This window comes from Poeciliopsis prolifica, unplaced genomic scaffold, assembly GCF_027474105.1.
Source record: "Poeciliopsis prolifica strain line A6 unplaced genomic scaffold, Auburn_PproV2 SCAFFOLD157, whole genome shotgun sequence".
Lineage (NCBI taxonomy): Eukaryota > Metazoa > Chordata > Actinopteri > Cyprinodontiformes > Poeciliidae > Poeciliopsis > Poeciliopsis prolifica.
Genome location: NW_026562532.1, coordinates 40477 through 64815, shown reverse-complemented (window position 1 = coordinate 64815; position 24339 = coordinate 40477). Strand labels below are relative to the sequence as shown.

The window sequence follows — 24339 nt, the reverse complement described above, 5'->3', positions numbered from 1 at the left end:
ATTTGTGTAAAAGAAAAAAATCCTCATCATTTCAATACTTCAAGGAAAAGAGACATAATTAGTGCATGACTTCATCCCTCACATTCATCAGAGAACAAGTACATTAAAGAATCTAATGATTAGGAATATGCAATGATTTTATGTATCTGTTATGAAATTGTGTAAGTGATGATTGAAAATGTAAAATTTATAAGTTTAAAAGGCACAAATGAGAAACCAGCTTGTTTGTGAGGAAGGAGCAAAAGGTCTGCTGGATGAGTGATGTTCAGGTTTACTGTACATTTCAAATATTTTCAAAACCAAAATGTTATCAGTTCTGAGGACAAGAATGTCAAGAAAGGTAATCTGACTGTCCAAGTCAAGCAGAAGAATTTGACTAAACTGAATGAGATGGAGATCTGGGAAGGTGAAGCAGGCAGGTTCTGCTCCAGAGGGAAATAAGAGGATTCCTCATATTACAGTGGAAATATGAGACACTTCCAACACAAACCTGTGTTCAGAAACACAGTTTGACGGCTGAAGTTGGTCAAATCCTCCAGACAGACATTAATATCACAATGGACACAGCAGAAGAATTATAATATAGAAAACATTCATATTTGGAAACTGTCTTTAGAAAGAACCGACTGAAAAGAGTCAAACTTTCCATCACTATATCAGTTATGAGTCTGTAGGATTATCTCAGGAGTTATAAAATATATTTTAAAATAAAACAACTAAGTCAGACGGATGGACGTAAGCTTCATATATCAGTTACAAACAAAGGAGACAGACAAAAATGGAAAGAAAATCCTCAATTTGTTGTTTAGTAATGAGACAAAAAAAGAAGTAAAAACAATTTTATTTTTATTAAGGATGATATATAGATAATGTTTTATAGATCGTATGATTTTGAATACTCAATAAGATCAAATAAACTAAATATGAATGAAATAATTGAGAATTACAGATACAGGTAAAATCCCAGCTTCACACATCAGTTAAACATGTTAGTTTGTTTTTCTTTGTTAGCAAAATGAATTGATCTGTTTTCCCACAACCCAACCAAACATTCACAGGATCCCACTGGAACTGGTTTTCCTCAAGTCCCATGGCAGGTTGAGAAATGTTACTGTTCACATTGGATGTAACCTGATCCTCTCACTAAAGAAACAAAGATTTTATCTCTTGAGCTGAAGCTTCAGTAAAATGGCCGACAGTGACTCAGACAGTTCAGGTGAAAACAAAGAGCAGCAGAAGTTTAGAGCTTTGAAAGAGGCAAGAAAAAAAAATTGACTATTCTTGTTAAAGTTTTTAGATAAGAGCCTTTAATTTTATAAAATAAGATTTTACATTATTTTATCTGCATAAAAAAGAAGATTAATACTTAATTTAATAATAACGACCCCCCTCTCATCCATCAGTGCAGAAAATGGATGTTTTTATACAGGAGACGAAAAATGAGAAATCTTAAATTCTTGATAACAGTTTTTTTATGATTGATTGTTGAAAACTTTAGCTGTGAGAAAGTAAATATAGATTATAGATCAGATGTAAAAGGTTTGGTCTGTGGATCCCTGCATGAGGAGAATCTGACCTCCTGACCTTAGAGGACAGATGGAGCATAAAGGTGGAGCAGCTCAATTTAAAAACAAGACAAGGATTTTAAATGAATTTAATAATGTATCAGCCTGAGGAGAGAAGATAAAATGGGTTTAATTGATTCATATTCAGTTGTAAAAGTTAAAAACTTATATTATGATCTCTGGAGTTGAACCACTAACCCATATAATGCACAGCATTCGCTGCCGCTACAAAAACAGGAAGTGACATCAGAAAGTAAAAATGAAAGACCTGGTTTTAGTTTAGCCAGCTGGATTGTTGATTACTTTTGGTGAATTTTTATGACATGATGTTCAAAAAAAAGTTGATCTGTTCCACTAACTCTAAAAGAAAAGAAGAGCTGTGTTGTTCTCTTCCTCTTTCAGACATTTAAACAGATGCAGTTTAAATTAGACTGCAGAGGAAAACCTGCTGTCATGTTGACATTTGATGATCTCCTGGTTTGTCTGATTTATGTCTCTGTGTTTCTCCACAAAGCAACATTTCACTTGTTCAGAGAAAACATCATGATGTTACACCTCTGATTTTAACTCCAGGTTGAACTACTCAGGTTTTATTGACTCTGACTATCTAACCTGAAGTTTCACAGATACAAAACTGGTCCTGGAAATGACACTTTAATTATTTCAGACCAATATACTAAAATAATGTAAGTTTATAATTTCACATTTTGAGTGAAATTAAATTTAACTCATTAATGATTTATTCATAATTTACTGAGTGAAAATCTAGAAACACAAACAACTTTTTACTGAAGAAACTTTAATCAACAAACCAAAGATCAGCTCATCCACAGTTTAATCAATATTTAATTAAAACACACATTTTGAGAATTAGTTAATAATAATTGATTAAAATCATAAACAAAGAACAAAACATGGAGTTTACTCCAATCTGTATTTAGCATTAAACTTTCTGTAAATTATCATCTGTGTTGTTGATTGAAACTCTGAGCAGCTGAGGTGAAAAATAAGGTTTAATTTTCTTGGATTATAGTATATTTTGTTTTTTTCTGACAAATTCAAATCTGATGATGTCAGCACTAAAATTGTTTCTTTTACACGTTTTTTTGTTGATTCAACCAAAACAACAGATTTTTTTTTTTACCAATAGCAGAGAAAGTTACAGATTTTCTGTCTTTCTTAATCTAAATATTAAAATTCATTATTAATGCATTAATGCATTTTGTTACTCAGCATAAATCACTTTATCAGATGATGTTTATAATGTTTAATGTTGTAAATTAATCCTAATTTGTTCTCAGACCTTCATTTGTTGTCAAAATGTTTTCATATTGTTAATGTTTCCAGAACTTTAATTAAATATTCTAATGCAAACATTTGTTTTTTTCAAGATCTACTGATTAAATTAACAAGTTAATGAGAAACTAAATAAAAAATATGTAAAAAAAACTTTAATAATAAACTCTAACCTGAAAGTAGGAACCAGTTAGATTGTTAACTTCTGAATGAAAGTGTAATTAGTGCAACTTTATTCACAGGTGGAGCCACAAGAAATGCAACAACAGTTTTTTGTAAAGTTTTTTCCTCTTTATATGATGATCACATGACCTCCAGGCAGGCCTTCATGATAATGAATAAGACATTCAAGATAAATAAACAAAACAACAAATAAATAAATTATAAAGCCTTTATAAACAAACTTGTCCTTCAAAAAAGGTTGAGACCAAAACACCAACTGAAGAGTTTAGTCATTCAGTTTTTAGAGAGAAAAGAAGAAAACAGTAAATGATGCAAATAGAAAAGATTGAGCTTGTTTTCATTTATCATTATGAGATTTATCATTATTTATCATTATGACAGGATGAACTGCAGGCTTCTTGTAACGTGGCAAATGTTTTCTACACCTTCACTGAATCAAACTCAAGTATTTTTTTTTCAGGTTGATTGTTTTCTACCAACTCAAAGTTGGAGAAAACCTGGAGAAAAAAGGCTTCAGTTTGTTTAGAAACAACCAACCAAACTGGTTTTCCCTGCACATAGAGCAACAGAGACACTCCCTGCAGTCCGAAATGATTCACACTGGTATCTTGTTTGGTTTCACTTTGTACAAAAGCTCCTCCTTCCTCCTACAGTTATAAATAGAAGCTGAACTTTAAGGTTGTTTTGCTTCATATTCAGATTTTTTTCTCTCCTCAAAATCATCACATACCTTTGTTACTAAGGTTTCAGGAAATCGAACAACCTGTGAATAATATAATAATAACAGCTCAGCTCTATTCTGATTCATATTTTACTGATAAATAATTTAATCCTGAAAAACTAAACAGTCATACAAATTCAACATTTTATTTACAGAAGATTTTGGTAGAAAATAATTTATCATCATTTTTTACTCATTGATTGATTAATGATTTACTGTGTGAAGATCTAGAAACATAAAGATCAATTCAATCTGATTATTACTAAACCAACAACATGAATCAGTTCATCCATAATTTATTCTATATTTATTTAGCTTGCACATAAACTAGAATATGGAATAAAAGTTCAATATTTCTTGTCAGTAATGTCAGAAATTAAACTCTCATTTTATAGACATTTGCTACACAGAGTCAAATAATTACAGCAGTTTTTATTTTTGGAAATGTTCATAACTATGGTTTTTAGGCAAATAAACCACAAAGTCCAGGATCTGAGAAAATGTAATTGGACCAAAAACAAATATTTTGAGCTCAAATGTCGGCTTCTCTGAGGTTCAGTACATTTCTCTGCATTCAGTATTTGGCTGAACTTTGTCTTTCTTGAATTACTGCATCAATGCATCGTGACATGGAGGTGATCAGCCTGTGGCACTAAGTTTAATGGAAACTCATTTACAATATAATTTAATACAAAGTTCTGTGAACAACCAACTTCTTCAGCAGTGACTTTTGTTTCTTACTCTCCTAGTGACCAAATATCATAAATAAGATGCTGATGACATAAACCATGAATAATATGACTGAATAGACGCTGCAGTAGGGATAAGGTTAGCAACACATCACTGATAAACATCAGTGGCTGATTCCTGGCCAGACAACATTTTCTGTTTTCAAACAGTGAATGTTGAAAACCGGTTTCAGAGTCTCACTGTGATCATTCTGTGAGCACAGGCACTTTGTGTAAACGCCTATTAGGGGCATTGTCAGGTAACACTTATTAAACATCAAACAAACACAGGAAAGACAAGAGAGTTAGATTCTTTCTGACTCGCGAGGAGAACAGACAGAGATGTGCTTCCAGTTACAATCTCCTACCGTCTGAAACCATTTTCCTGCTCCTCTTTTTATTGTTTTTAGGATCCCTAATCACAAAGAACGCTGTAGCTCTAAAGGGAGGGGAAACACTTCATCACACAGCTACAGCGCCAAAGACAATCACTAACTAAAACACAAGGTATCTTGCACAAGATAGTCTCATTCCAGACACAGAGTTAAACAGAACAAGTTGTACATCTTCACGGTCAGTTTTATAGCAATCTAGCAGGTCAAAGAGGCCTTGCTTCCCACAGAGATAAACCTGCAGAAACCTGATGTCACTGCTTCCCTTCAGTGAGGCCTTCAGAGAAAGGAATCAGAATAATTAAACAATACAGAAACATTCTTAATGCTAAGATGAAATTAAACAATAAAAGTATATAAGAAAAGATACATTATAAAGATACATGAGAATAACAAATATTTGATTAATAACATTTACAATTTATCCAATATGCGTGTGGGGGGTTAGTACGCCCCACACTTGGAGGCCTTAGCGACATGGATGTCGTGGGTTCGATTCCGGGTCATTGCGACCTTTGCTGCATGTCTTGCCCCCTCTCCTCTTTCCTGTCTGCCTACTGTCAAAAATACAAGCCGTTTGCATTCTGTGTAAAGAACACAACCAGACTGACTGTTTCATCATCGTTACACAGATCGAGTTTCTGTGTAATGGACGGACAACCTTGGCCTATTGAATACCATCCAATGGGCAGGTTTCACAAGGAAAGCCATCATTTGCATTCTGTGTAGGGACCGTCCATCTTTACACAGAATGACACAAACAATGTGATCACAGGTACCAGTGCTCACCTGATCAACTGTGAACGTATCGTCTACTAAACACTGATATCGAACGGCCAGTGAACTAAATTTCCTGGTGTTCTTTACACAGATCTGAGGACCAGGAGTTAGAATAACACCCTGGTCGACAAACACAGGAACCTTGTCAGATGAGTTAAATGCGTTCAGATCATCATCGTCATTGCAGTGGCCACTGTTTGTCAAACCAAACATCCTATAATAGTTCAATCCATCGGACAGAGGAGCAAACGCTCCACGGACGGAGGTCCCAGCAGTGACCTGGCTCTCTGGGTGAGGCAGGAGGAAGGAGCTGCAGGGCGGGGATCCGCTCTGAGCACCAGCGCTGCTCAGAGGAACCGGACGGATCCGAACCGTATAGGGAGTCAACTTTTAAACATCCAGACACTTTGTTTTTAATATCCTTGTTCTTATCATCTTTAGTTTAATGTAATTGAGAGATTGTATGTATTAAAAGAAAAGTGACAAATGTCTATATAACTGCACAATGCCATGTTTTAACAAATGTCCCAAAGCAATAACATATTTTGAAAGAAAGGAAAAAGTTAAATCCATGTGTCTTTACTGCATTGAGGTGATGTTTCAGGATGAAGCTGCTGATCAGCTGATCAGATCAATATTCAATAATTATGTCTTAAAGCTGTCAGAAATAAACACATTTCATTAAAAGAAACATTTCTGTGGACCAAACCTGTGATGTTGTTCAAACTGGATAATGAAATGCTCTGCTGTAACCAGATGTCAAACATTGGTGTTTCAGCGTAGTTTTAAACTGCTCCATATTTTGTTTTTGGTGTTTGCATCTTCTGCAAACTGATGCATCATGGCAGAAAACTTTTCCTTTCTGAAACAACTGAAGGAGGAGTTCTTTGAATTTTAAATCCCAAGCTACAGATGTTTTCAGCTTCATCCACTCGAACTCCTTCAGCAGCTTGTGGTTCTGGTTCTCCATTATGTTCTGGTTCTCCATTATGTTCTGGTTCTCCATTATGTCGTCCTCCAGCTCCATCTTTACTTCACAGCTCACCTTCTCCAGCTTTAGACGGGCAGCTTCTTCTTCCTCCAAATCCTCCTGGAAGCTGTTCTGGTCATCTTCTGCTTGACCCAACTTTCTTTTCAGGCTCAGAAGACGTTGTTCTGCAATACGACGGTTAATAGGCAAGATGGAACTTTAAGATTTAAAAGGAAAATCAACACAATAGTGTCCATTTTTTTATTGTGCTGAATTATTCATGATATTTATGAACTTGATGTCTTCTCATTTCAATCTGCTCTTGGGATGTTTTTTCATTGAAATATGATTGTATTGATCAATCAACATTGTTTCCAGATGTTTAACAGAAATCCTGTTTACAGTGAAAGCATGAAAGCCTGTTTTGTTCCTTTCACTCCGGAGTGGACCATTGATGATCCATCCAACTCGGGTCCAGACTACATATGGGCCTTCCTCCTGACTATTGATCAGCTCCCACGGCTCCATGACTTTAGGTGCGTCTGTGCCAGTGAACAGATCTACATCAGCATCTATGTTGTGGAGCTTGATGCCTTGCAGGTACGGCCACTTGTCGATGTCCTCCTGTTGTGGAGCTTGAGGCTTTGAAACAGGCATTAGTTTCTGTGTCATGACATCTGGAAGGTCAATGAAATCATCTTTATTAAGTGTTGCTACTTGAAGTCCAGAGATGATGTTTGTACTCACAATGTCTTGATGTCCCATTGTTTGCAGCTGGATGCTTGTTCTTTTACCTTTCAGTTGCAGCTTCCAGGCCAAACTTTCAGTGCAGATTGTTCCTGTGCTGCCCGGGTCCAGAAACACATATGTCTGCACAGTGATGTTAGTGTTTGGACTCCTGAGTTGAACTGCAACGATAGAAAGGTTTGAGTTATCTTCATGAAAGACCCTATCATGACCACAGGTATTGTGGTACTCAGAGGATTCTGTGGACGTCTGGAGAAAACCTCTGAACTCTCCTTGTCGATGTGCAGGACACTGGGATGCTGCTGGTGACAAACAGACAGACCAAGCGACCTCTGCATTCTCTGCTTATGTGACCCACCTTTAATCAGCCAAAACACTTCCCTTTTCCTTAATGAAGTTCACTTTATCTTGATGTGGCTTATCTTTAAACTTAAAGCATTTGTCAACTGTCTGATTACTTAGGAGACAATACAAACAGCTGTAACCCTTTGAGGACTTGATCTTATTTTCAGATGGATCTTCATTTTTCACTGCAAGAACATTTGTAGCAAAACTATTGCAGAAATCATCCAAATAAGGGAGAATAAGAGCTGATTAATGCATGAAAACTTCATGCAGTGAAACAACAGACTGAAATGAAAATGAAAAATCTTCCATTAATCATGTAAAATTTAACTGATACAAAAAATAGAAATAAAACAAATAAAATTATTATAATGATAGAAAACAAAATAATGCTGTAGCCAATTAAGGAGAATATTTAACAAGATAAAATTAAACTGAATGAAAAACAAAATGAACAGAAAGAATTACAGAAGTCAATGTAAAAATCCAGCATGTTGCTGCTGCATCAATCAATAAGACATTTATTTCATCCTCTATTTTTGTGAAATAGAGAAATGATCTGTTCCTCTTTCACACTCATCATAAAACTCAGTTTAATTTTTCAAGCTCAAACAAAAACATCTGCAGTCAAGTTGATAGTTAATTTGTGCCCCAGGGTCAGACATGACTGTTCATGTTGGCTGTGAACGGAGTCGCACTCAAACCTAAAACGTTCTTCTTATTCACAGGAAAAACCCAACAGAACCGGTTGAATGGGTCCTCTTATTATTTCCCCCAGGTTAAGCTACTCAGGTTACAACAGAGATTGCCAAAGTTTTTCTATGCTCCAATCTCTCCACCACTATTAAGATACATCCTCTCCATTCCAGTGGAGATACGCTCCCCATGGCGTGTTGGTACAACATTCAGAATGTTGTACCAATGTAGAGGATCAGATAAATGTAGTCTGACAGGTCTGAACTGGTCGCTTTCTCCTCCACAGCCAACATGAACAGTTATGTCTCATCCTGGGGCACAAACACTTTTTTTTGTTTCAGCTTGATGAATTAAACTGAGTCACATCGTCAGCAACAGTAACAGAATATTTCTCTATTTTGTTTTAAAAATTGCGGATCAGATAAATGCTTTATTTAGGAGTAATTTTTGTCATTTTAATATCAAAACACATCATTTCATTATGAACTAATTCGTTTTACAATAATTTATATTTGATAATGTATGTAGAAATTATTTTTTTGATAAAAAGAAAAAAAGGCTCTTGCGTCCCCTTGTGGCCGCATTAGGTACCGCACGCTTCGCAGTAACGAGCTGCTGTGCAATGTGCATCCAAAGGTCCAAAGCTCTAGTCAGAAGTTAAATTAGCAACACAATGTCTCAGAAAAAGGACTTATCCTTCAGGAATAGAAAATAGAAAGAGGAAGAATAGAAAAAAGCCAAGATAAATGTTTGTTTTAATGCGTCTTGATAATGTGATGCAATGCAATGTTGTCAAAACAACATTCCTGGAACCAGAACCCTGATCAGAGCGCACTAGTCCCATCAGTCCACTTGTGGGACTAGTGCGCTCTGGTAAAATGTTGTTAATATTCTACCTGTATTACTAGTCCACCTGTATTACTAGTCCACCTGTATTACTAGTCCACCTGTATTACTAGTCCACCTGTATTCCACCAGGTTCAACGAGGTCCAACCTTTCCACCAGGAGGAGCCATGAGGTTGAGTTCTGTTGGAGGGTCCATAATGGCATCATCATCATCGCCAGCATAAGAGAAGCGTGCAGCCGGTTCTCCAGTGTGTTTACATCTGTATTCCAGTGACCTGAATCTATCTTTAATCAGGTATTCCTCTCGTGGTGCCGTGGAGAAGCACCGCTTGTGTAACCTGCATTCTGATCCGAACCCAAGAACCTCTGCTGAAGATGGAAAACCACCTGCAGCTGGCAGAGAACAGCTCCTCACCTGACCGGTCGTCTGACTACCTGCCTGCCCTCCGACTATTCTCCCACTTGTGATCGCAGAGAATCCTCCAGCCATCGAACCCTCTAGTCATCGAACCTCCAGCCATCGAATCCTCCAGCCATCGAACCCTCCAGCCATCGAACCCTCCAGCCATCGAACCCTCCAGCCATCGATCCCTCCAGCCATCGAATCCTCCAGCCATCGAACCCTCCAGCCATCGAACCCTCCAGCCATCGAACCCCGGACCGGACTCTCCTCCTGTGAGCTTCACAGGCTCCAGCACCCAAACCTCACTTTCCTCCGGCGGATGCCTCTCACCTCGTCCAGTAAACTCGTTCCTGAATTAGTTTGTTTCAGTTCTACATTCCACTTCCATCTCCTCTTCCCTCCTTTGAGCACAAGACGATCTTTATCCAGAGGCTCCAAGACACATTACACCAAATATTTATGTTAGAAAAAATAAACTTTATTTAGCTGATTTATTTTCCATCTCCTCTTTGTGTTTCTGCATGTGGGTCAAGTGTGACAGTTTTCCTCTTTGACTTGTTCTGGTCACTCAGAGATTTGAGTCCTGAGAAAGGAGAATATCTTTCTGGATTATCAAGAAGTCCTGGAATATTAATCTTGTTTCTTATATTTTTATTCCAATTATGAAACAAATTCAGTAGAAACTTTTTAAAAATCAAAATACTACTGTAAAACGTGATCTGTTTAATTAAATTCAGTTTATTTATTCAACACCAATTGTCATCAAATAACGACTTAAAGGATTTTAAGGTTGAAGAAACTCAGTAGAACATAAAACACCAGAAATGTTTGGTTTTTAAATTCTACATTTTAATTTTTCAGCATAAACAAGAGATGGTGATAATCTGTACCAGAGGTTTGGCATTCAGAAAGAAGAAGTTCTGTTCTATATGCTGAAACCTGTAGATATAAATACATTTCTAGACAATTGGTAAAAAAACTCTTACTAAATGTGTCCATAAAATCTGATGAGCTGATTGTGTTTTGAGGGCTGAGCAGCTAAAGCAGAAATAAAAAATGATCCAATCAAATGACTGTGAAGCAGCAAACATGGCCGACCTTTGCTGATCCTTTTTAGCATAAAGAACATTGTGAAAATATTCCACAGATCAAAATGAAGCTCAAAGACAGTTTATGTCAGAGCGTCTCCTGTCAAAACAGTTTCTTTGTTTTTATCGTTTCTGGTTCTGGTAGAGGTCAGAGTCTCTGGGTCGTCAGGAGGAACCAGAACCTGGTTCTGTCAGACTGTTGGACTTTAGATGACAGGAGATCCGTCCGTCTGGTTCTGTGGTTTCTTCCTTCAGTCTCTCCTCTGTCAGGATTTGGTTTCATGTTATTGTTGATCTGCTGTCACCAAAACGTTGAAACCAGCAGCTTTAAATGTCAGAGGATTCAATCTTCACATCTCAACTAATCAGAGAAAGTTTCCATGATTTCCTTCCAGAGGTTGGATGAACTCAGTCCAGATGATATTCAGCCAGACAACAAGGACATGATGGGACTTGTAGTCTTTTAAATGGGTTAATATTTGTTTTAATTAGTGCAAATGTTTTAATTAGTGCAAATGTATGAATTAGTACAAATGTATGAATTAGTTTGACTTTGTCTCCAGGTTGCTGTGAGTTGCAGATTTCTGCTCAGGTTCCTCTAGAAAATGAAATCTAGATCTCAGCAGGTTCACCTGGTTAAATAAAATAGATAATAAAATATTGTTGACCAAACAAACAAAACTCATCTGAAGTGTCACCAAGTCAGAGCAGGAAGAGGCAGGAGAAGGAGCCTCGTTTTATACTCACAGCGCCCCCTGCTGGCTGCTAGCTTGTCCCCAACCAAACCTTCTGTCTGTCTGACATTGGAGCCGCAGCTGCTCTCCATCCAATCCCTGAACAAATAGATGTGTGGATGTGCCACAACTTTCTCCAGCTGAACAGAAACCAAACTGAATTTATTATCTTTGGACCTAGAGAGGAACCATATAGAGTAAATGCACAGCTTCAGTTATTGCAACTAAAAACAACTAAAAACCAGCAATCAGGCCAGAAACCTGTAATAGTGATGGACTCAGGTCCTCTGGTTCTGGTCTGTTCTGCATCCAAACATGAAAAAGCAACATTCAGCTTCTATGCAGCACAAAGCTGGAACAAACTTCCAGAAAACTGCAAAACAGCTGAAATACTGAGATCCTTTAAGTCAGGGCTAAAAACCCACCTGTTTAGCTACTTTTGTTTCATAACAACTGGAAGATTGAGCATCATACTTGATGTTTATTGATGGTTTTGATGATGGTATTTGACTAAATGTAATGTTCTGAAAATTGCAGAACAAATAGACTTGACTTGTACGTCACATTTGTTATGTTCTTCAGTTCGCCTGGTGGAGGCAGATTCAGGGGTGGAAAACTGCTCTACTACCCTGCAAAACCATAGTGCGCCTACCTAGAGACGCTACAGTGGAGCGGATGGACAGATACAGGAAGGTGCATCTGTTTAAAGACGGCTCTGATCAGCCAGAAGAACAGGATCGGTTCTACAGAGCCAGAACAAGTGTGAATGAGGACCTGCTGCAGACTGGAGAGCTCAGCCTCACTTTGAAATACCAACAGATGGAGACAGCAGCACCTACACCTGCAGAGTCTACAGCAGCAATGGAAACGTCCTGGTGAAGAAACAAGTAGAGCTCATTGTCAAAGGTTAGTGGTTTATTCTTTATGCTATTAAATGCAGTCGGTTCCTTTAACAGAACAGAACAGTTTCAGCTGTGTTGATGTAACAGAAATGAACTGTGTGGATTCTGTGGATATAATCTGTTAAGAAAACGGTGCGACTGTGATGCCATGAAGTTCTTCTTTTGTGTTGATGTTAAAGATTTATGTGAAATGCTCTACAGACCCATTAACTACAATCACTGAGGTTTTGGCAGTTTTTCCCTTTAGACCCAGAAATATAAAAGTTTGAAAAGCAGCTGGCAGCAGCAGCAGCACATGGGCCAAATATCACAATACCATCAGAACTCTGCAGAACTTTTCTGTTACCTCTGATCTGATCTGGTTCCTCTTCCTGGAGTTTGAAATCATTCAGTAACATTTTAAAGATGAGTTGCAACGTTTTGCACAGCTCATGTTGATCCTTGTTGTTCTTTCAGTCTGCCAGGTGGAGGTGGTAGAGGGGGCGGAGTCTGTCCTGCTGCCATTCAGGACGACACGCCAGCTGCCGGGAGAGATTCCCATGTGGAATGGAGTTTTTTGGACAAGATGGTCCATATAAACATAAAACGGTTCTGACAAGCCTGAAGAACAGGCCCAGTTCTTCAGAAGCAGAACCATGATGAATGAAGACCTGCTGGATTCTGGAGACCTCAGCCTGACTCTGAAGCAACCCACAGAGGCAGACAGTGGAGACTATAAATGCATATTCGACAGCAGGACTATCTGGAGAGTGAAAACAGTCCGTCTCAAAGTGAAAGGTTGCTTTACTTTCTGGCTCTCTTGTTTGTCTGACTGTTTGTCTGACTGACTGTTCTGTGTCCTCAACAGGAAGATCTCAAGTTCAGGATCACAGAGAAGACATGAGAAGAAGAGGAAGCTCCTCTGATCCAACTCCTCTGATGGTTGATCCGTCACTCTAATCATTGCATTGTTGCTAAATTACTGATCCAGTTCTATGTTGGATCACAGACAAAATCCCCTAAAATTGACAAAGAGTAATCTTTACCTCCTGATTCTTGTGCCAATATGCAGAATGGATATTTATTTGCACTGTTGCCATGCAGTAAGAAGGTCCTGGGTTCAATTCCAGATCTTCTGCATGGAGTTTGCATGTTCTCCCTGTGACTGTGTGGGTTCTGCATCATGGTTGTTTGTCCTGTTTGTCTCTGAGTTGCCCTGCGACGGATGGGCAATCTGTCTGGGGTGACACCACCTGACCCCTAGTGGAGAGGCACCAGAACTCCACTAGGGACAAGCATGTCAGAAAATAGATGGATGTCATTCATTGTACTTTTCAAGATCTTAGATAATCATTGATCTGTTCTGTTATTAAAATGCTGAATCAGCTCATGGAGATTGTTACCAAGATAAAAGATCTTCATCTGATGTATTTATTCTGATGAGGATTTTCAGATGTTGAAAATCACTAATAGCATCATATAAATATTAATTATTCATACAGCCATAATATCTGCCATCTGATCAGCCTGATCACCATGAACATTCACTCATTAATGCACTTTTCATACAAGATTTCCACAGATGAACCAGACAATGTGTTTCTTTACTTCAAGCTGCTTCAGTCAGTTGATTAAACCAACATCTGGTTCAACAAGTTGGTTCAAATGATTCTTTTCCTGCTGCTTTTTTCATCTCATTGTAAGTAAATTTGTTTACCAGAAATAAATCAATAAAGTTGAGAAGACAAGGCTGCAGAATAATAATGTTCACCAGAATCAGACAAATCCATGAAGATCCAAGCAGGAAGTAAAATGATGTTACCTCAGCAGAGATCAGCTGCAATGTGTGTTTTGTCCACATGGTGGCGCTCTAATCTCTGACTTAATGTAGAAATGTTTCCTTTAATGAAATGTGTTTATTTCTGACAGCTTTAAGACGTGATTATTGAATATTGATCTGATCAGCTGATCAGCAGCTTCATCCTGATGCTTCACTCACTGATCTTCACTTCAGGATGAATTCAGATCACCTGAGGTTCTGATCCTCAGGTTCTGGATCAGAACCAAGAACCAGATATTCAGACGACCAGCTGCAGATCAGCAGCAACTCCAGGCTCAGGCAGGTCAAAGGTCAGGCTGGTGTGCACAGGAAACCAGAGTCCTCCAACATCAAGAAGTTTCTAAACAAATACTTGCAGAACAAAATGCATCTATCAAAGTCAAAATGTTTAGTTTAATTCAAGAAAAGCTTAGTGTTTTAGGAACTGAGAAACGTTTTGAGCTGAGAATCTTTGACAAAACAGGATGAGGTTAGAAAACAACTGATGAGCTGTTGAGTTCATCGTCTCAGGAATGAGGAAGCTGATCTTATCAGAAATGAAATGTTGCAGAGCTGAATGTGTGGTTGCCACCACAAAGCAGTCTGAAAGCACAAAGTTGCTTTACTGCCAACTTTGTGGCAACCACAAAGTTTTGTATCAGTCTTGATAAAGTTGCTCAGTGATGAAGCTGTTTATTAGTGCAACAATACACTAATGAATACATCAGTTATCAACAGAAATGAAGCATGGATCTGGTTTAATTTGTCTAACTGAGGTTTTATGTTGACAGTAAAACTAATTTAGTCAAAAACTTGTAAAACTCAAAACAATAACAGGCCAAACTGGAAACCACTGATGATTTTAGGTGAAGCAAAATGTGTTACTGCTGGAAACACCTGCAGCCTGTGGGCGGCATTGAAGAACAGAAACACTGAGTCGCAGCTTCAGAACTGGAAGTAGAGGCGGCAGAGAAAGAAATGAGTAAAATGAATTCATGTCATGATGAACCTCTAATGGAGTCTGTATTGATCAAACACATTATTTTCCATAAGCATGTCTATAAAAAGAAAACTAAAGGCAAATATAATCACTGTGTTCACCAGAATAGAGCTGGTTTCTCTGATGGGTGAAGATCATGGTGGACATTTTGATGAGAAAGTTTATAGTATCTTCATTTATTTTATCTGTTTAATTTCCCTTTGGGACCAATAAAGTAATTTTGACTTTATATTTGAATCTTTTTTAATGTGAATCTGAGGTGATTTTGTCGACTGTGAGGCTGATTGAGCTCAAAACTTTAATAAAACATAAAACAAAAAAAGGCCTTTGAACCAGTTTGCTATAAAACACAAACACTTGGCTTTTCCAAGAGGAGCTCAGGCTGATATGTTGGTGATAATCAGTTTATGATTTTTATCTCCTTCCTCAAATGTGGATCAAAAATGTTCCAGAAAAGAGCAGATTGAGTCATTATTAGACAAAATAAAGGACGATTTCCACTGATGTTTCTCTGAACCTAAAATCACTTCAGGATTAATGAACCACAACAACATGCAGGTTCTGACAGACAGCAATAAGCAAAGCTTGTTCTGTCCAGAGCTGCTGAACCTGTGTAAACTCAAACAGTTTCCTGCTTTTCCATTATTCTGTGATTCCAGCAAGAATCACTGAGTTGTTTGTTGCTGTAACTGATATAATGAGCTGATGCTCTTCACTACATTCCTACATTTCCAATCAGCTCAGTGAACAAAAGGCTTAGGAATGCAAACACTGGTAGCAACTGGGAAACTTGACAAAACGACTGTGACAAGGCGACCTTTGTGGCTGGAGTTACAGTGAGGTGGAAACATCAGTGGTTTATTCTTCAAACAGCATCAAGAACAAATCCAGAGGTGAAGCTGCTGCTTTAATTAACCCCAACTGTGAAGAACCAAACACCTTTAAGTCTCTGAGCATCTCCACCTATTTGAATAAAATACCTTTTACCAAATAGATTCATCACTATTTACTTTTTAGAAATATTTCATGTTTTATCCTTACATCATATCCATGATTATGAAACACCATAAAACCCCACAAACAATCCCTCTTCCCCCCTTTTTTTCCATTGCTTCACCCAGAATCTATAACTGGTGTCTGGACCCCATTGAAGCTTTTGTCCAAACATCCTGGAGAAGAAACAGAAAAGACAGGTGAGTCTCAGCCCTCCACACTAAACAGTTATGCACAAACATCTACTCAAGCTCTACCCACCACCAGCTCTCTGCTCTGAGTCACAATCATCCTCCTTCCACAGAAAACTACTTCACTTCTCAAAGAGGAACAGCTGTGCAGAGCAACATGCAACTTCTCAGTAAGCTACTGAGAAGTTGCATGCCACCGTCACATGCTCTGCACAGAACATTTTGTTCTGTGCAGAGCAAAAGGCTGCATGCTAACTAACCACTAAAAATACTCAATAAATACAGTTAAAACTTCTTGTGTCCAAATAGTTATCGATGTACCAATCTATGCTTAAAGTGCTAAATAAAGTGCTTTTAAAGTGCTGTACAGTGACTTAAGTAAAATATTTCCAGTAATAAAAAGTAAAAACCTGTTTAAAGAAACACGTTGACATGTTGTGGGAGAAAGGTCTGTTTGTTTCTGACTTCAGGTCCAGGTTATGCATAACAGGAGGATGTTTACAGCAGCTTTATTTTATCTTTATCATAAGAAGCTATGAACTGTAAAATATGTAAAGACCTGATGCTGCAGAGGCTGGATAAACAACACAAGATAAAAACTCAGAACAAACTCTGGATAAAAATCATCAGCAGATCTATAATTGAATAGAGTTTAGAAAAAGAAAAGAGGATGTAATAAACCTCTACAGCCAAGTATTTCTACAAACTGATGCAAAACCAAGAAAAACGCACTGAAGCAAATATTTATATTATTCTACAGGTTATAATCCACATCTTAGTTATGATGTTTTTGTCATGAGGAGGAAAGTAACAGAAGGTCATTGAAGAAGAAGTTCCAACATGTAGTAAAGTGTTTCCATAACACACAGGCTGATCTCCTCCGTGTCACGATGCATTGATGCAGTAATTTATACCAGAAGAGGCTCAGCCAAGAACTGAGTGCAGAGAAATGTACAAACCTTTAGGAAACCTCACATTTGTGCTTAAAACACCTGTTTATGATTGATCTAATAACATATTATTTTCTTTTTGGAGGAAATATTTGCTTTGTTTCATATTTTAAATGTTTTTGGTTCAATTGGTACCTTTAATAAATGATGTGTCACTTTGGCCACTTTAAAGGTTCATCAACTCAAACTCAACTGTTGAGTTTGAGTTGTTCTTAAACAACTACAACCTACAGCTTTTGTAGGTAGGAAATGTTTAACAAATACATGCAGTAAGACAGACAGGATGAGGTGGTTTCATGCATGAACTTTACCGCATTGAGCAGTAAACCTGCTGAACCTGCAGGAGCGGTTACCAACCACGGTTATGAGGCGCGGCTTCAGCTATGATAACCAAAAGCCGTTTCTCTTTCTGTGTCAGAAGCTTCAGCTCCGAGCCATGTGAGTTCTCTGTTTCTCCTCTGTAATATTTAATTAATACATCAGGTTTTATAAATAACTATTAGTTACTGTGTTGATTTTTACCTTCAGGTTTAATTTAATAAATTTAATGTATTTTTTGATAGAAGAAAATAATCTGTCTCTAATCAACCTGATCTGATCCGGAACATTAAGGAATAAAATTATGTTGGTAAATTATATCTTATTATAACGTTTCTATAATTCACACATTGATGTAACATTCAGTAAAGTTTCCTAACCTGCGCAAAAACCCTTTTGGTGACAGATCAGTTTGTTGTTCGTCAGTAAAGGAAAGTCATGATGCTGTGGGCTTAATGACTTTGGTGAATCTGTTGCTCCTGTGTGATGGCGCCCCCTGCTGTTCATGGCTGGTGTTGAAATATCAAAGGGCCTCAAGTTGGGGCTGACAAGTCAAGTTTAGAAGAAGGCATGTGAGGAAGTGACGGAGTGAGGTGGCAGTGAGGTGGCGGGAAGACGATTCAAAGTCTCTTTTCGAAAGTGGAGGGAGTCGATTGGGGAAAAAAAAATAACATTGTAATTGGAAAAGGCGGATTGAGCATAAACTGGTATGTGAATGGTTCGGTTGGTAATGGAGATAGGAGATGAGGAAGACATGGACTTTGATGGGTGGATGTCAGTGGGGAGAGGAAGAGGGAGAGGACATGGAAGAAATAAAATAGATGAAGGAAAGGGAATTGGTGATATTCAAGGACGTAAACGAGAACTGGAAGGAAGTAGCTCAGAGGAAGAAAGGATAGTTAGGAGGAAAGTTGTGTGGGAGGAATTTAAAATAATATTAAAACTTAAGAAAGAGGAAGGACAAGATAATATCAGCCCCATTGTGGTGTCAAGAGAAATAAAAAAGAAAATTGGAGATGTTGAAATGGTGAAGATTTTGAGAGATAGAAACCTATTGGTAGTTTGTAAAAATAAAGAACAAAACAATAAGGCTCTAAATGTGGAGAATATGTAAAAAAAAAATGTGTTGGAGAAAAGAATCATTGGAGAAAATAAAGTTTTCAGATTGTGACCCGGGTTACGACTTTAATTATGTGCGCAGAACCTTAAATTCTGTTTTCTTTTTACCCGATCACACATAAGATTGTAAGAAAAAATCAGAGGCACTGATGCAAATTAACCACAGTTTATTTAGCTCACAATAACCCTTAGGCATAAATAGTCAGTTCATTTTATTGTACAATATCGACCACTTTAAAATCTTAAATCTATGCTGGCCCTGGAAACCTTACAGCTGACAACCAGTTACTCCAATTAAATAAAATCAGACTGCTTGGGGGAGAAATAATAATAAAAAACCCCAAAATAACTGAATACACCTACGTGTTCCCAAACAAAAACACACTCACACCAAGAAAGACTCCCTAGTGAGTAAAACAAAGGAAAGAAAGAAACTCCCCTTCTACTAGTCTCCTCAATCTAGATAAAACAGCTTGGAACCAGGGACAGTACAGGTTATTTGGCTTACAAGCGAGCCTAGAGGGCTGGACAATAAAACTCCCCCCCCCCCCAAAAAAAATAAAGAACTTAATCAATAAACATTCAAAGCATAAATTCTAAACTAATGCAACACTGAAACCAAAACAAACTAAAACAGCAGCAGGCCAACCTGCACACAACAGAAAATAGAATTAGACCGATACTTTAAATAGCCAATTAATAATAAATTGCCTTTATCTTCTCTAAAAGTTAGCAGAGCTCTATATGTCCTCTCCAAGAGGAAGTTTCCTGCAACAATAAAATAAAGGCATCAGAAATAATTCTGAACCCAGTGCATGCTTCATGTTAACCATACCTGTAGAGGAATCGGCCTGGACTCTGACCCTCTCAGCGATCTTTTAAATGTAATGCTGATTATGTCTCCATAATGAATCAGCTGCAGTCCAACACAGCGTCTTCCTTATATGGGCAAATGGAACAGTGCATAATGAACATAATTCCCCGGCTACAATCTACCCCAACTTTTTGTGTTGACGGCCCGACAATATACAATTATCTTACTAACGCCATGGTCGAAAAATGTCAGCCACGCTGTTAACCGCACCAGTGATCTGAGAGACTGTAGCGCCTTCTGCCCTACATCTTGGCCTCTCTGGAAGATGATGGGGGTTCGAATGATAACCGGCTGTTTTCCTCGTAGAGAAGCCACCGAAGTTGTGGAGGCAAGAGCCTCCACAGCCGTTGATCGAGTTACCACATAAACGAAATCAGGTTCCTCGTTCGCCTCCTCCTCCCTAATGTTGGTGATGTCCTTGCCTCTCCTGAGTCCTTCACCCTGAATCATCCTGAATCTTATTCCTTCCTTTATTACTATGGTCTTGAACATAGTGCACGCCTTTGGCATCATTGCGCTTTGTCCGGTGGTCCGCAGCCATTTTCAGGTAATCTTGAGCCCCATCAAAGGCAAACTTGTAGTCTGTGCCTATGCTCTTGGACCCAGTCCTCCACTCTCTGTTCTCGAATCTCTGGAACCCTTCCAAGGAGAAAGTTAACAGGTAAACATGGTTCTTGGCCAAACATCAAAAGGTAAGGAGACTCACCCGTGGACTGATGGACTGTGGTATTATAGGAATACAGCACTCGAGGCAAATAATGAGGCCAGTTTCCCTTCCTCTCAATAGGTAGAGTTCGAAGCAGATAACGTAACGTCCTATTAAATCTTTCGCATTGGCCATTACCTTCAGGCTGGTAGGGGGTAGTATGAGTCTTCTGCCCTCCATACAACTCACACACCTGCTGGATCAATGCACTTTAAAAATTACGGCCCTGATCGGAGTGTAGTCTGGCTGGAACACCGAACTTGTAGAACCAGTCTTGTACAAGAATCTTAGCAAGAGTAGATGCCCTCTGATTTTTGGTTGCTACAGCCTGGGTAAATTTTGAAAACACATCAGTCATGATGAGAACATTTTCCTTACCATCTTGTGATGGTTCCAGCAAAGTGAAATCTATTGCCAAGACTTGGTTTGGTCTTGAGGCCAACAAATGCCCCATGGCAGCCGAGCCTGGGGGTGTGTAGCTTTGTCCAATATGCAGCGTTCACATTGTTGGCACCAATCTCTGATCTCTTTGTGCATCAGCGACCAGTAGCACCGCTCCCTAATGAGTTCAGTGGTCCGCCCCACCCGCAGATGGCCATGATTTTGGTGAAGCTGTTTCATCACCTCCTCCTTCAAAGAATCGGGCAGCAGCAGTTGGTGGATATCCTCTCGACCATCAGAATGTTGTATACAGCGATATAACAAGCCATTCAGCTGCCTCACCTTGCTCCACTGTCGAAGCAGCTCCAGGACTTTTGGGGAGAGACTATCCCTCTCTGCTTTATCTGGACGTCTCTGTACCCTCCACAACCTTACAAAAACACTTATAGTAGGGTCAGCTTCTTGAAGTGCAATAAGGTCATCGGGGGTATGAGCGGGGAAAACAGACATTGCAGCTTGGACCACATGCTGAATTACATCAGGGCAGGCAGGCTGCTTCACCAAGGGAACCAGTGTTCCAGGCAGAGGAATATCAACCGCTGTTATTGTTGGTGGCTTTCTTGAAAGGGCATCCGCATTCACATTTGCCCGGCCTGATCTGTAACGGATAGAAAAATTAAAATCTGCCAGCTGTGCTGCTCAACGCTGTTCGGTTGCCCTCAGTTTAGCTGTGTTCAAGTGACTGAGGGGATTATTATCAGTCCATACAATATATTGTTGATCCAACAAATAGTCTCGAAATTTCTGTCATTGCCCACCTTAGTGGGCAATGACAGACTTGCCTAATAATAAACTTGCCTAATAATAAACTTGCTCAATGACCTCTTACATATGTCCTACAATTATTATTATTATTATTATTATTATTATTATTATTATTATTATTATTATTATTATTATTATTATTATTATTATTATTACTTTGCAAGAAAAACAACACAATAAGCTTTCCGGTCACATTGTTACCTTTGACCTTTTGCCCGTGACGCACGACGCACTTGCCTCTGGCGCGGTGAGATAAGGCGGCTAACTGCGGAGCTCAAGCTAGCGAACGTTTTTGGTGAAGTAAAAAAATTATTTTTGGTGAAAAAACTGGAGTTGGCTTGCTACTTGTCAGATAACGGAAAACGTAGAATGTATCGTTTCTCCTTCAGCACGGAGTCGCGGTTTAAGCAGAAATGAAATATAACAAGAGGAAAATATCGGCGCTCTCTGAGTCCACCTTTCTCTGAATATCTACTGAGCGGGAGGAGACAGACAGGTGAGCAAAAGCTGTTCATATCTATCGATCCAGTATTTTTATCGTACAGACATTAGGCTGTTGTTGTTGTGCTATGAGCTAGCTGCTAGCTAATGACTTTGCTAGCAAAGCAAGGTAACTAAATAGCTTCCCTGTATTGTTAATGACAACATTATTTATGCAATAGGGGCACATCGCCCGAACAAAACCAGAATCATCTTCATCGTGGATATATGTCCGATTTTCATTTTCTTTGGTGAATTATGTACATTGCATTTATTCTAGTGTTAGCTAAATGTATCTTGAAGTACTTAAATAAAAGTCCAACAAGGACATTCATTTAGAATTAAAAATAATTCATCCTGAACTACCATGATGGATATAATGTATGTAAGAATCAAACTGCTTCTGTCCAATAAAGCATGTCATTAATGAAGGGTCAAACATAAACTATTATTTGCACACATCAGAAATCTTTGGTTTTGATTTCAGGCTCTGCCAAGGACATCATGTGAGAATCACAAGCAAAACTTTGAATAGCAAGCAAAGATTTCTGACATGTGCAAATAAGTTTGTTTGTTTTGCAAATCATTTTTTTAAGTCATGAGATAAAAATTTGTGATTTCAGTTTTTTTTTAAAAATTAAGCTAAACATTTTTTGGTGAAAAAAATGTTACAATTCAAAATGTCGATCACAATTTTATATTATTTAATTGAGGTTAGTATTTGAATTGAATAATTGTGAACCAAATTGAACTCCATAGCAGAGGTCTCATTTTCTCTGAAATTAATATTGTTATGCTATGAACTGAAAAACATTTTGGTTTAAACACAAGGGTAAAGAATTGATAGTGTGGTTTATTATAGTGTTCTGATCATAATTCTTTATGTTTTGCTTGTTTCAGTTCAAAGATGCCGCGTAAAGAGAGACGTCAGAAACAAAAAAGAAAGGATCTGCTAGAAGCAGCCAAAGGTAGTGGATTCTTGACCAACTGGGTCAGAACCAGTACTGCAGGTAAGAATAAATAAAGTAAAAAAGTAAATCAAACTGCAGTTTTTGGTAGTGAACACAATTAATATTACAAGCAGCTATTATGCTTTTATTATGTTAAGAGTAGTCTTTTCTCATAGTGACATGCATTAATTAAATTTTTGTTTTTGTTTTTTTTCCTGTAGTTCCACGTTAAAGTTTGATGCAGCTGTTTTTCTGAATGGACCGTCTTCATCTCCACTGCAAGTACAGCAATCCAGGCAGATGTTCTTTGATTGTATGTCTCACAATTTTGTGATCTGTCATTGTTAATTAAACTCTGAAAGCTGTCCGACTTTAATATTCTGTCCTAAAATGCGATTAGATGTGCCCTTTTATTTTTTTTTTGAGCACCTGCCCCTTTAATGGTCTCTGCACGGCCCTGCTGCCTTTATCTTCTCTAAAAGTTAGCAGAGCTCCATATGTCCTCTCCAAGAGGAAGTTTCCTGCAACAATAAAATAAAGGCGTCAGAAATAATTCTGAACCCAGTGCATGCTTCATGTTAACCATACCTGTAGAGGAATCAGCCTGGACTCTCACCCTCTCAGCGATCTTTTAAATGTAAATGCCGATTATCTGTCTCCGTAATGAATCAGCTGCGCTCCAACACAGCGTCTTCCTTATATGGGCAAACGGAACAGTGCATAATAAACATAATGCACCGGCTACAAGTTGAAAAAACGAAAGTAATGATATTTACTCAGAAAAAAATAAACAAGGAAGTAAAATTAAAATGATATAACCAAGAATTAGAGCAAGTAAAATGTATAAAATTTTTAGGATTGTTTGATGAAAAACTAAAATGGAATTGTGGCCCGACCCAGGGGCGGGGTTTCTTTTATTTATAGGACTCACCAGAACACTGTTTAATAAACTATATACAATAGTTTATTGAACAATTTCTTTAAAACACTTCTCTTTTTAAAAACACGTTTCAGGCATACTACTTGGTCCCTGGAAGGGGGATTCTGTGAAAATAAGGACAATTTAAATCATTCCAAAATAAATAAATTGATAAACAAAACATGCCATGCAAACACCATCCCACCACAGAATGTACATATTCAAAAAGTTGTAGATAAATGTAAGAAAATCTTAAATATTTTGAGATGCTTGACTGGCAGTTACTGGGGAGCGGATAAGCAATCCTTAAAACGATTTTATAAAGGTATGATAAGTCACCTAAAATATATGATTCCCCGTCATAACTCTGGCAAATAAGGAGCAAATGCCACCAAAATCACAGGATTTATTGTTGATCATGAGAGGAATAAAGAGAAA

The 24339-nt window shown here is 38.1% G+C and overlaps 1 long non-coding RNA gene across 1 annotated transcript; it reads left to right on the top strand.

Moving 5' to 3' along the window:
• The first annotated feature begins 21818 nt into the window (after positions 1-21818).
• LOC129356130 (uncharacterized) lies at positions 21819-23270 on the top strand. Its single transcript, XR_008605373.1, has 3 exons — positions 21819-22048; positions 22933-23042; positions 23204-23270. It is a non-coding gene; the product is annotated as an uncharacterized LOC129356130 (long non-coding RNA).
• The last annotated feature ends 1069 nt before the right edge of the window (positions 23271-24339 follow it).